The 13448-nt window shown below is 29.7% G+C and overlaps 1 long non-coding RNA gene across 2 annotated transcripts in view; it reads left to right on the top strand.

The window, feature by feature from the left end:
• Positions 1-272, top strand: part of LOC146999492 (uncharacterized) — a 251924-nt gene extending 251652 nt beyond the window's left edge. For both annotated transcript variants that reach the window (XR_015039778.1, XR_015039777.1), the window contains one exon: positions 40-272. This is a non-coding gene — a long non-coding RNA (uncharacterized LOC146999492). The remainder of the gene's footprint in view (positions 1-39) is intronic.
• The last annotated feature ends 13176 nt before the right edge of the window (positions 273-13448 follow it).

Genomic DNA, 13448 nt, shown 5'->3' with positions numbered 1-13448 from the left:
AAGTACATGCAAATACTAATAATACTTATTTATTTTCAGGTATGTGAGGAAGAAAAACGAAGGAAATTGGCGGGATTGGCAAAAATGAAGACGATCATCTAATTTATTTTATACACTTGATGCAATATATTATGCAAAATATAACTTTAAGTGCAGCTCCTGACGCCTGAGAATATTAAAATTATTAACTCCTTCAGCTTAACAAGAATTCATTTTATTTTTGAACTGATATAATTTCTACTGAAAATTGTATTATATGAAATAAAACTGTAGTAGAATAGTTTTAACTTCGTATCTTTTCTCTGTACTTCTCAAACGCGATATTGCATTTAAAAGCCATTTGCTTATTAATTCATTTTTATTGAATTAATTGTTTCAAAAATTAGTAGCTCGTTTATACAGTTAAATAAGCTATTTATATTCCAATTCGTTAAATAGAGGACAATAATTTCTTGATTGAATAATGCAGCTTTGAAACTGAAAATAAATTATGAGCAGATGAATCACTGATTAGCATACTCAATGGAAAACAAAATTTTGAAAACTCTTAAGTACTTAAATGATAAAATCTTGATTATTCGAAATATAAACATGTTGTAACAAATAGATAATTTTGTACATTCATCGTTACCTACAAATCTTCATATATATATATGTAAATCAAAATTATATTTTAAACTAACAGCAAAACATTAATTCTCCCTCTCTGTTTTAAAAATTGTTGTAACTTCTTTCAATTGCATCATTTCTAGACCTTTCCTTTTTTCATGGTCTGCGCAGCGCTGATGACGTAATAATTGTGAACTGAAACTTTTTAACTCAAACCAAAACTTTTCTCTTCGTGTGCTTCCATCTTGCATAACTACGCACTTCAGCTTCTCTCTCTGGTCCACTTGGACGAAATCTGGCTGTGCTGCTTTCTATTGCAATAATATCAAAAATGTAAATGTTCTTGAATAAGCACGACTAAGTGCCAAGCGAACTGTGGCCGCAAATGTCAGTTGTAAATAAAAACGGAATTAAAACTGCGTCCACTGCCATGTTTCTTAGATATTACCAAGTCAACATATTAGCATACGCCGCAATCAGAATTCTTCCTCTTCGATATGGATCTAAGTACGCATTAACAGTATTCCTGCTTTTTATTGCTTTTATTATATCATATATATATATATGTGATAAAACAAACTTAGAAGTAATGATGAGCAGAAATTTTGATGGCGTAGAAGTGTTCATCCATAATGAATAGGAAATTGGAGGGCAAAAGCGAATTAAATCTTCCTTTTTTTTATTTCAGCAAACATGTTGCGGCCACAATCAAGTTGGCATGTACTAGCATATAAAGGCAGACACAGGGATAACAGAACATAAACATTAATGTAATAACCATTCATCTCTAAAATATATTAAAATGTTTCGTATGTTTACGTTTTTGAATTTTTATCATAGTATCATAGCCGCAGCTGCATTAAAATAAATAAATAAAAATTTCTCTTTAAATCTTAACTAAATTTTGCAGTTTTAAAACAAATTTTCATATCAAGCAATGGAATAAAATCTCATTATAATTCAAAGATTTTCCTCCTTGAAATGTAAATTTGTATAAAGATTACGCTAAGAGGGAGAGTTTTAAAATTCTTTTATAATTTTAAAACTCTCCCTCTTAGCGTAATCTGTATACAAATTTACATTTCTGTGAATATATAGTTTCATTATTTCTTTTTATGCACAGTTTCTACATTTTCGCGTAATTTTAATATATGTATCAAATTAAGCATTAAACATATAAATTGAATGATATCTCTTTAAGATACCACTCTCTTTAAGTACCACTCTTCAAAATGTTTTCGTTATTTTGTCGTGATAGTCTCCTTAGATATTATGACAATCAGTGACGTTCAGTAACATTATTAATAATTCTTAGAAATACTGGTCACTTTCAGAGGTTATTTTCAGAGGTGGTCGCAGGAAAGCAATCGCAGAGGAAGGATTAACTATAACTAAATGTTTTTCGAATTATTAAAATAATTTTTCCAGTTATTATTCAAACACTCGTCAACATTAATCGATTTTAAAATATATTCACTTCAGTTTTAATTAAATAATATTTTAAACATGAAATACAAGTTTTTCTTCTCGAAATAAACCAGTCACGAGATTTACAACGTTTTTTCAGAGTAAGTTCAAAGAAACAATTAATTTTTTTATACGAATTCAAATCTTGAAGTAATTTAGTCGAAGACTTTTCATTCTCTTACATTATTTTATGAAGTAGTTTAGTACCTATGGCAATGGAAATATAAAAACCCAACGAAAAACTTTTTAAGACCAAAAACAAGTTTTCGAAGAATAATTGATGGCGCTCAGATTTAATAAAATAAAAACACATTTTCCGAATAAAATATGGTGAATTATGTGCTGTTGTACGTGACGTGACATTCCAAAATTCTTTTTGTTTTCTTTACTTTTTATTTTATTTCAGAATACTACGGCACCTGCGTCCTGTGTGCCTTAAATTTCGAATAAAAAACATAATTTTGCTACTATGCTTTTGCAGTTGACAAAAACTAAAGGGAAATTCCGTCACGGTTGCCGGTTATAAAGTTTCCCGTCATTTCCGGTAATGTTAAATATATTTTAGATTTTCCTATTCCGTTTCGAAAGTTGGGATAAAGTGGTGTCACTTTTTCCCGGTAGAGGGCGCTACTCTCGAGTTTTGAAGCTCAATTCCTCTCGCTGGCGAATTCGAAAATCATTAAACGAAACACTGAATGCAAGTTGTGCTTAAGAACGTTATAACGCTTTAATCTTAATACATACTCAAACTATTTGTAAGTCTCAACAATTAATAAAATGAAGCTTCTTATCTTTATGCTAAGAATGCAAATATCGCATGTTAAAAAATGCTAATTTATAAGAATATACCGCATTTGAATCAATTTTATTATTTGCAATAATAGTATTTTAAATGTTAAAAATTATTAGTATAGCATTATGAAATAAATTTGCGGATGCCATTTTAAAATGCATCAATTACGTACAAAATATCATACTAAAAACCTTAATATTATTATTAAAAAATAAAGATCTGGATTATTAAAAAAATGTGTTTTTAAATCGCTGATTTTCTTAAGAAGTTACAATATGATAGCTAAGTAATAGACTGCAAGTAATGGTGAAAGGCAGCAATTTAAAAACTGGTTATTTGCCATGTGACGGGTAAGATAAATTAAAACTTTTATGTCTCGTACAATAACAACATGTGCAAGTAGGCATAAATGGCATAGTACCCGGGAACTTTAACATTAAAATGCGCTTTTTTAAACAAATGTACAAATTTGAAAAATATGATTTTTTTATATAAAATTTTTTTTCTTGAATATGTTACGCTTCGTTTTGAAAAGTAATGAAGTTAAAACTTAAAATAATATTGATCATATCAAAGTAAAAAGTAGTATGTTTAAATAGTATTTTATTTGAAATTTTATTAATTATTCATCTGTTTAAAAGATTCATGCAACATCTTCATCCGTGACATGAAGAGAGAGAACTTACTTAGGCTTTGAAACAACATTACACATTTTAGTAACATACTCGTTTTACACAACTGATAAATATGGTGCACAGTAAACCTCAACAATTACTTAGGAACATAAGTCTTATTTCAAGAATTGCTTTAAACATTCAGAAAATTATGTTAAAAAAGTGTCATTTATGTAGAGTTTAATATATCATTTTTTAAAAATAAAAACAAATATTAAAGCAAGTTTTAATGATACAAAATAATAATGCGATTATAATACGCCTTTTAATTACGTAAAAACGGCCGAACATAAAGTAATAAAATCGCTAAATGGTACTGCTAATGATACTGCTTGGGAAAAACTGCTTTTGAACAAATGCCTGTAAAAATTCATAGTAAAATTAAAGTGTGTTAATATATATTGAACTGCAGTTGTGACTAATCTGTTATTAATGCAGAAAATAACAGAAAATTATCGCCTATAATTCTAATGGTGACTTTATAGTTCTTCCCCGATGGGCTTCCCAGACAGGAAAGTCGGTAGTGTCATTGGCTGGTGTACCGAAAGGCCAGATTCGAATCTTGGAGAAGGCATGGATGTAAAACTGTCTGTCCCTTCAACGGTGGTAGCCTATTAGTTGCCACCATAATTAAGTGATCACAGCTTCCAGTCTTAATAGTGGCCAAGCCTATAATGGCCAGTGCCCAACATTGGAAAAAAAATAAAAAACTTGCGTAATGGAGTCGTATATCAAACAATTACTTTTATTTAAAAGGGTGTAGAAGGAAAAGCTGACTTTTAAAGCTTTCCTTTTAAGCTAAAATATTTCATGCATTGAGCATTTTTACTTATTACTTTTGGCTTCTTCTTGTTATCATTTTCCGTTTTTTTTTCTGTTGTAGCTATTAAACTGTGGGTTTTTTTTTCTTTTTTTTTTTTTGTTAGTTGTCATCTTTCTTTTGTTTTCATCCAGTATTGATACCACAATGAAACTTTTCAGGACATCTATCTCTAAAATTTTCCATTATTTTTTAGAATAAAAGAAAAAAATATCTGAGAGATTTCAAATTTTAACGGTTGCCCAAAAAAGTCTCTTTGGGTTTTAGTCTGTTTAGGTTAGTTCGCAATCTACCAATCTGCTCTTACTGAATGGTAGATCCTGCTTACAAACTCCTTTTATATTTGTCCTTTTCGCCGCTTTATTATTAATCGTCGTTTTTTTCGCACTTATGCCATATACAAATCAACACAAAATCCCCAAAACTGCAATAGCAGCATATGTTTAGAATTCGTAGAATTCCCATTGCAGTTTTATATGTGAGCATGCAATTTTTCTACCTTCCCCCCCCCTCAAGTCCATCATATCAATGTTCAGTTTTCTTAGTGAAATTCTTATTCTTGCAAAACTTTTTCTTGTCTTTTTATTACTAACGTTTAGCCTGTTAATTTAATTTATTAAATAATATTTTCTTCGAACTTAGGCACATAAAATTCGATTCAACGGCAAAATTACAAAATATTTAAAAGCATCATACCTTTAGAATTACCGACAGACAGTCTCGCGCTCTGGGGATAAAATGTTGTATTCCATGCAGTGTCGCCACTGCTAGCTTTCAGGTCGATATGTTTGTTAATCAAAAATTCCTTATTCAGGTTTTACAAAATGTGAAATAAATAATAAAAAAATTATATGTTATCACTGTAAAAAATACTGAATATTTTAAATTAGACAGATCCTGAATTAAACGCATTTTTATTATTTAAATCAATCCGATTCAAAAGTAAGAAATGAATATTCGGAACAAGTGAATCTGTTGCTTTTAAATATCTTAATTTATTAATCCACAATAGGCAGATTCAGTTTGAAATATAAAAGTCTTAAATTTTGCCAAATACAAATTCGAAGGAAATGTGTAACGACGTAAAATTTCATTTCTAGACTAATAGCGGTTTTGGGCTGAGCTGCACTGAACATCGTTGATAGTCATATTCTCTAAAGCGACTTCAACAGAAGACAAAAATCCCCTGTAATCTCAAATAGTCATCCTAAATCATTCAACAAAACCATAACAACAAGAATACGTGATATTTAGTAACATTTCTTCAAACTGTAAGTTGATAAAATGAACAGCCAGCCCCGATTAAATGAACGTAATATTGTGAAAATAAGTTATTTATTTTGTTATTTTTCTCGGAAGGCGCTCAAATGTCTCTGCCATTTTGAATTTTGAGCAAATATGCATGGAATCAATCCTAATAGACTGATCTTTACTATTAAATTAAAGAATCAAAAGAGACATTCAGAATTCTAGCTTCTATTAGTTATTACATTTTGAGAAGTGTATAAAACCAGATTATTTTAAATGGAAATTTGAATTATAAAATTTCAAAATATATAATAAAAGACTACCAATTAAATTTTCCAAATCTTTAATTTTTATTTGCCACTTCGGCTCAGTTTAATAGGTTCAAATCCTGACAACATAAATGAATAAACAAAGTAACTGAATTCACATCGATTAGTATCTTATTCCTATTTTTTATGCATTAAAAAAAAGCAAGATTTATCAGAGCAAATGAATTTGATAAAATAAATAAGCGAAGCGATTCGAACCTATAAATACCAAATACATTACGAAACCTAGAATAACGTTTATTTGAAATCGTTCTTTGCTTAAAAAAAAAGGTTAGAATCTCCAGAAGGAGAACACATTAACAATTCAAAACCGTCTAATCTCGATTAACAGTATGTTATTAGTTACTTTCCGTGTTCAGCGTCTTCACTTACAGTTGCAAAGTTATAGATGACCTTGAATTCAGACCAAAGGAATTCCTTTGTCTATGACGTCATTTACCACATATAAGGAACAAAACATTGAGGAAGCACCTCAGAAAATCAGACCAATAAACAGTATAACTCCTGCTGATGGCCAAAAAAAATGGCAGAATTCCTTCTCTATTAACTTTTCGTTATTATTTTTTATCAACTTTGAGTCCCGAGTTATTATTGTGTCTTTTGAACCAGAACAATAGACGAGTGGTCTTTGGGGTCGGATAGTTTTACAAGAATACGAAAAAGAAGCGAGCTAAAATAAATGAAGATAGGAGAAGAAAACTACAAAAAATGTATTGTTTGTGGCAGAAATGTCAGGACAACGAAAACCGTAGATTTATGGATTTTCTCCTTTTGGCAAAAATGATTTGTTGATTCATCTTTAATTTTTTTTTATTTTGGCGTACTGCTTTGAACTACTTCCAGAGAGTGGGATGTATTGACTATTTGATGAAGAAAGTGAAAAAAAAAAAGGAGGAGTTCTTAGCAGGATATAAGATTATTGAAATAGGATATAATATTATTGAAAATTTGAAATTCAGTTATTTAGGTTCATAAAATCGGAGAACATGTTTGCAATATTCCAAATAATTAGAAAATAATTCCAAATAATTAGAAAATAATTCCAAATAATTAGATTCTAAATTAGATTTAGAACAGAAACAAGGATTATTTATATAGTAATTATCATATATTAGAGCTACATACTCAGCCTTTCTGGTCATATTCCCCTTTTTCACAATGAAGTAGAATTACTTTTGCTTTAAGACTCCTCTAAGATTTGCAATATAAATTAGTATTTTATTTAATAACTATAACTAATAAAATAGTTCTGTCAGTTTTACGAATGTATTAAGATGCTTAAGATTAATGTTTTCAGCTCTTGTGATGTTTGCCGCCTCGTAACCGATCTATCTTATGAGCCTTTTGTTTTACTTGACTCTACTAATACAAGGTCGGAGAAATTCCTTCCTCCCTTCATTTCTCCTCTATACCATGGTATGCTCTTTGACAGCGAACCCAAATAATTCAGAACCCTGCGTTAAAGCAATTCTCGATATTTTTCTAGCAGATAAATTTTAAAAATAATTTTCAAATTTCAAACCAACATTTATTATAAATTATTGTAACTAAAAACAATCAAAGTTATTTTAATAAGTTATTTAATTGATTATTTAAAAATTTCAAAGCTCAGAAGGGCTATATGCCTAATTGAAAGTATACCCTCGTGAAGGTCTTTCTAAGGCAAAACTTGATTTTCATTTTATCAAAATTAATCAGGCTTCATGCAGGGAAAAACCAACCAGGCTGCCAGCTCATTCGACTGTGTTCCAACCCTGGACGAATTACCAGTATTCAACAATTTGAATAAAAGCTCTCAGTCACTGGAGCATCTGTAACCCTCTCGGCCACTGGTGGCATCTGCTAAAGGAAGTACTTTTTTTCTTTTTTACAGAATGCGATATGGATTTATTTTTCTCGTGTAGCAATCTATTTATCATGCTTAATATGCCTATTTATCTTGCTTCACTTAAATCATTATTACAGTAATAAATCATTTCATTTTATCATCATTATTTAAATCATGAATTATTTTTACTCCTTTGAATAATGACTGTATTCTGAAAGGTCTTTATTCACTTTGTTCAGCGTCTTCACTTACAGTTGCAAAGTTATAGATGACCTTGAATTCAGACCAAAGGAATTCCTTTGTCTATGACGTCATTTACCACATATAAGGAACAAAACATTGAGGAAGCACCTCAGAAAATCAGACCAATAAACAGTATAACTCCTGCTGATGGCCAAAAAAAATGGCAGAATTCCTTCTCTATTAACTTTTCGTTATTATTTTTTATCAACTTTGAGTCCCGAGTTATTATTGTGTCTTTTGAACCAGAACAATAGACGAGTGGTCTTTGGGGTCGGATAGTTTTACAAGAATACGAAAAAGAAGCGAGCTAAAATAAATGAAGATAGGAGAAGAAAACTACAAAAAATGTATTGTTTGTGGCAGAAATGTCAGGACAACGAAAACCGTAGATTTATGGATTTTCTCCTTTTGGCAAAAATGATTTGTTGATTCATCTTTAATTTTTTTTTATTTTGGCGTACTGCTTTGAACTACTTCCAGAGAGTGGGATGTATTGACTATTTGATGAAGAAAGTGAAAAAAAAAAGGAGGAGTTCTTAGCAGGATATAAGATTATTGAAATAGGATATAATATTATTGAAAATTTGAAATTCAGTTATTTAGGTTCATAAAATCGGAGAACATGTTTGCAATATTCCAAATAATTAGAAAATAATTCCAAATAATTAGAAAATAATTCCAAATAATTAGATTCTAAATTAGATTTAGAACAGAAACAAGGATTATTTATATAGTAATTATCATATATTAGAGCTACATACTCAGCCTTTCTGGTCATATTCCCCTTTTTCACAATGAAGTAGAATTACTTTTGCTTTAAGACTCCTCTAAGATTTGTTCATTCGAATAATGCCTACTAAATAATATTGAAAATTGGACCTTTCCTGATTTGATTATTGTTTTTAAAAACTCAGGTACGTAATGTATTCGTTAGTAAAGGCCAAAGCCCATCCGTCATTTAGCCTTCTCATTACCGAGAACACTTTCCAAGATGCACTACAGGGGCCATTGATTTTATACCCACAAGAATTTCCGTCCCAATTTTGATGGAAAGCATGCACGCGATGGGTCCGAGGATCTTCCATCCCTCTTTTCCTTGCCACCAAACTACTCGAGAGGGCTTTCGGCCGTGTACCTTGAATGCCACTATGGCACACAAGCATTATACACTTACAAACACCCATACTGTCTCCAGGATTTAAACACGAATCCAACTATACAGAAGCCAAGAGTACTAACCATTACACCGATCAGGATGTCGCTTCGAATTGCGCATGTCTTCTCCAATGAAATCCTGTATATTGAATCCAGCATGGACCAAAAATGTCCCACTTATATGATTTCAATCCTGCAGAGCGAACCGCATTTTCTTACTTAAAGCGAAGTTCATTTTTTATATTTTTGCAACATTTAAATGTAAAATAGATAGCTGAGTATGAACATAAACAACTAGAAGACAAAGCACTGTACTTTTCACTTCCAGCAAAAGATAAGAGAAACTCAAAAGACAGTAAACTGAAAAAAAATGTAAGCATATGCTCCTATGGTTTAGATAACAGATTAAAGTTATCCCGAAAATAATCTATGGAAAACAGCATGACAAACGCTATAATAACAAACTTGCTTCCGTTATGGGAGGTACTTGCTGTGTCATTTTAGATACGTAACCCTAAAGATTTACGTAAACCCTAAAGTTTTACATAAACGCAATATTTATTGTATGAGATAAATGCATGGTTTTACCCAAGATTTATTAATATATAGTCCATTCGATGCTAAAACACCAAATGTGAATTTTGTTTTATTCTAGAAACCTCATTTATACCTTCCGAAACGCTATTGATTTTGTGCAAAATCAAATTATGAATTCGATTCAAAAATTCTCATGCTTTTATTTTAAAGAAAATGCATTTGTTTCTTTAATAATTTGACAATGCCCATAGAAAATATACAAATGAAAATAATCAAAAATTGCAGATTTGTGACCTCGGTGCAGAGCTAGCAATATAAATTAGTATTTTATTTAATAACTATAACTAATAAAATAGTTCTGTCAGTTTTACGAATGTATTAAGATGCTTAAGATTAATGTTTTCAGCTCTTGTGATGTTTGCCGCCTCGTAACCGATCTATCTTATGAGCCTTTTGTTTTACTTGACTCTACTAATACAAGGTCGGAGAAATTCCTTCCTCCCTTCATTTCTCCTCTATACCATGGTATGCTCTTTGACAGCGAACCCAAATAATTCAGAACCCTGCGTTAAAGCAATTCTCGATATTTTTCTAGCAGATAAATTTTAAAAATAATTTTCAAATTTCAAACCAACATTTATTATAAATTATTGTAACTAAAAACAATCAAAGTTATTTTAATAAGTTATTTAATTGATTATTTAAAAATTTCAAAGCTCAGAAGGGCTATATGCCTAATTGAAAGTATACCCTCGTGAAGGTCTTTCTAAGGCAAAACTTGATTTTCATTTTATCAAAATTAATCAGGCTTCATGCAGGGAAAAACCAACCAGGCTGCCAGCTCATTCGACTGTGTTCCAACCCTGGACGAATTACCAGTATTCAACAATTTGAATAAAAGCTCTCAGTCACTGGAGCATCTGTAACCCTCTCGGCCACTGGTGGCATCTGCTAAAGGAAGTACTTTTTTTCTTTTTTACAGAATGCGATATGGATTTATTTTTCTCGTGTAGCAATCTATTTATCATGCTTAATATGCCTATTTATCTTGCTTCACTTAAATCATTATTACAGTAATAAATCATTTCATTTTATCATCATTATTTAAATCATGAATTATTTTTACTCCTTTGAATAATGACTGTATTCTGAAAGGTCTTTATTTTTCGAATTAAGACCTATTCTATAGCAGTTTTTTCTCTCCTTAAAAGATACCAGTTATTACAATAATAGTATATTACAAGTGTGCTGTAACTGAATGGCGCTGGCAAATGGGATAGCGGTTAGCAAAGTTGCCTGCCGTACCGAAGGGCTTGGGTTCGAATCCCGAAGAAGTTATGGATATTTGTAAGCGTATAACTTTCTGTGAGGCATAGAGGCACTCTAAATATGCGACGAGCTGAATGTTCTCTCGACAAGTTTGTGGTAGGGGTGGAGGTCTCTCAAAATTGGCGGCGGAACTGAGCTAAAATCGGGCTTTCATCTATATGGTGTTCAAGGCTGTTGTCAACCACAGGCGCATTTGACTCCTTTGCGACGATGAATGTCGTCTGTTTGTTCTGACCTTTCTCAAGCAAATGAGATTGGTAACAATAGCAATCATCTTGCGGCAATTTTTGTGTTTTCTGGTACTTAAACGGTCCTCACAAAGTACTGAGTACGAAAAAAGTATTTTTCTTTACTTATTTTTCGAAACTAAAATTTATTTAGTTAAAATTTATTTTAAAAATCAAATTTATTTAACTATTAAAAATAAATATCTATCTGATTTTTCAAAATTTTTAAAAGTACATAAAGTATATCTCGTAAATCCTTTAATTTCCTGAAGACGCGCAAAAAGGTGATTTAAAAAAACGTTAAAAAGAAACAATTTTAATTTTTTCCAAATTATTTTTACTTTGAGTGGTTAAGTGTTGGATAACTTTGTATTCCCGATATTTCCATTTTGTACTAATCTGCATGGAGTATATTTATGGGTAATTTGAGTAGAATGTCTTGCTTCAGTAATCGTTAATCGGGGTACAAGTCTTATAATTTACAGACCGCCTCCTTAAAAATTTTCATAATATCCTTTTTGCATGCAGTTTTGTAGAATTATTACTATTATTAGTTAGCAATACTTTCTCCATGTAATATCGGCAAATGCTGTTATCAGTCACATTATCTCTAGCTTAATTGTAGCTGAGAAAAATTGTCATAGAGATCTAATTTATAAATAATGCAGAACAAAATTATGTAATCAGTACCATTTCAAACCATTTAGAAAATACAAATTACTCACCAAAACATGCGTTGATTTCATTATTAGTCAAATTTGATTTTATTATTCGAAACAATTTATTTCGTTAGTTTAAACTGAAGTTCTATGTTTGCATGCATTTTGAAAAAAAAAGTATTATTACAAAAATATTTTTATTAATTACAAAAATATTTTTATTAATTATAAAAATATTTTTGATTTAAATTACAAAAATATTTTTATTTTAAAATATGTCTAGTTCAGTGATTTAATCTACATAAAATTACAAATTTTACTTTTATTTTAAATTATGTATGCAATCCCAAGTTTTTAAAATCTTGTATACTATAAAATTATTCAAGATTCAGAAATATTTTAAATATAAGATAATTTGTAACTCTTCTCGATACCACATTACGTAATTATTCATATTTACGTATTCATTCAAAATGATTTTATTAAGATAAGTTTTATGCTTTAACTACTCTAATTTTTCCTTTTTAATTTTCCTTTCTAATTTTCCTTTTTAATTTTCCTTTCTAATTTTTCCTTTTACCTTTTTAATTTTGCCTTTAATCTATATTAAAAATTAATACTTTTATATTACGTTTTAATCAACGTAAAATGCAGTACAAAAATTTTAATTTACGTTAATTTTCCTTTTAAATTTCCATTCAAAACAACAGTTGTTATTATTGAAGCTTCACAAAATTGGTCGGCGTTTCAAAGTTTTAATAACATTTTATTGCCTTTATCTAATGCTCATCAAAACTTTAAATTTACAAACGAATCCAAAATGGGCTAATAATAAATTTATTTTTAGAAATAGCAAATTACAGAAAGATGTTGAAAAGACAATGAAGAAACTTTATGGCGAATGATAATTAGATTTTCACAGTGAAAGTTAATCAAATGGCAGCATACTAACCATTTATTGATGCTTAATACATTTTGAAATCACGCCGTAATGATTAATTTTTTATAAAAGTGGTTAATCCCCTCCCTTATTTAGGCCTTACTTATTTAATGCATGCATAAATAGATTTGGACTAAAAATATAAGTTTTGATTTCTTAATTAAGAAAATGTAAGCATATTTAAATAAAGAACAACATGAATAATTTAATTATTTTTTTTTAATTTGAATTGAAATTATGTTGATAAAATAATGGTATACAAAGTCGATTAACATTCTTCATTGTAGTATACTTGTTGAGTTTTCATCAAATTCCGGAACTTTTTTTTTTTTTTTTTTTTTTTTTTTTTTCAATAATAGAAAACTTCTAAGGAGAAAATATATTAAAAGAACCATATTTACTTGATTTAATAAATTATTTTATTGTCTTAGCATTATTAGTAGGTAACGTATTTTGTACTGGTACACTTGATGTTGATTTGAGTTGGTTAAAATGCTTCTGATTTCTTAAAATATTAATTAAATTCGAACCGATCAGAATAAATTCATTATCACCTCTCAAAGAATTACTAATAATGCATGAGTTCTTAT

Source organism: Stegodyphus dumicola, chromosome 1, assembly GCF_044657685.1.
Source record: "Stegodyphus dumicola isolate Sdum_Otavi_A_Nest chromosome 1, ASM4465768v1".
In the NCBI taxonomy this organism is placed as follows: domain Eukaryota; kingdom Metazoa; phylum Arthropoda; class Arachnida; order Araneae; family Eresidae; genus Stegodyphus; species Stegodyphus dumicola.
The sequence above is the reverse complement of the archived record's forward strand: the minus strand, read 5'-3'. Positions and strand labels throughout refer to the sequence as shown.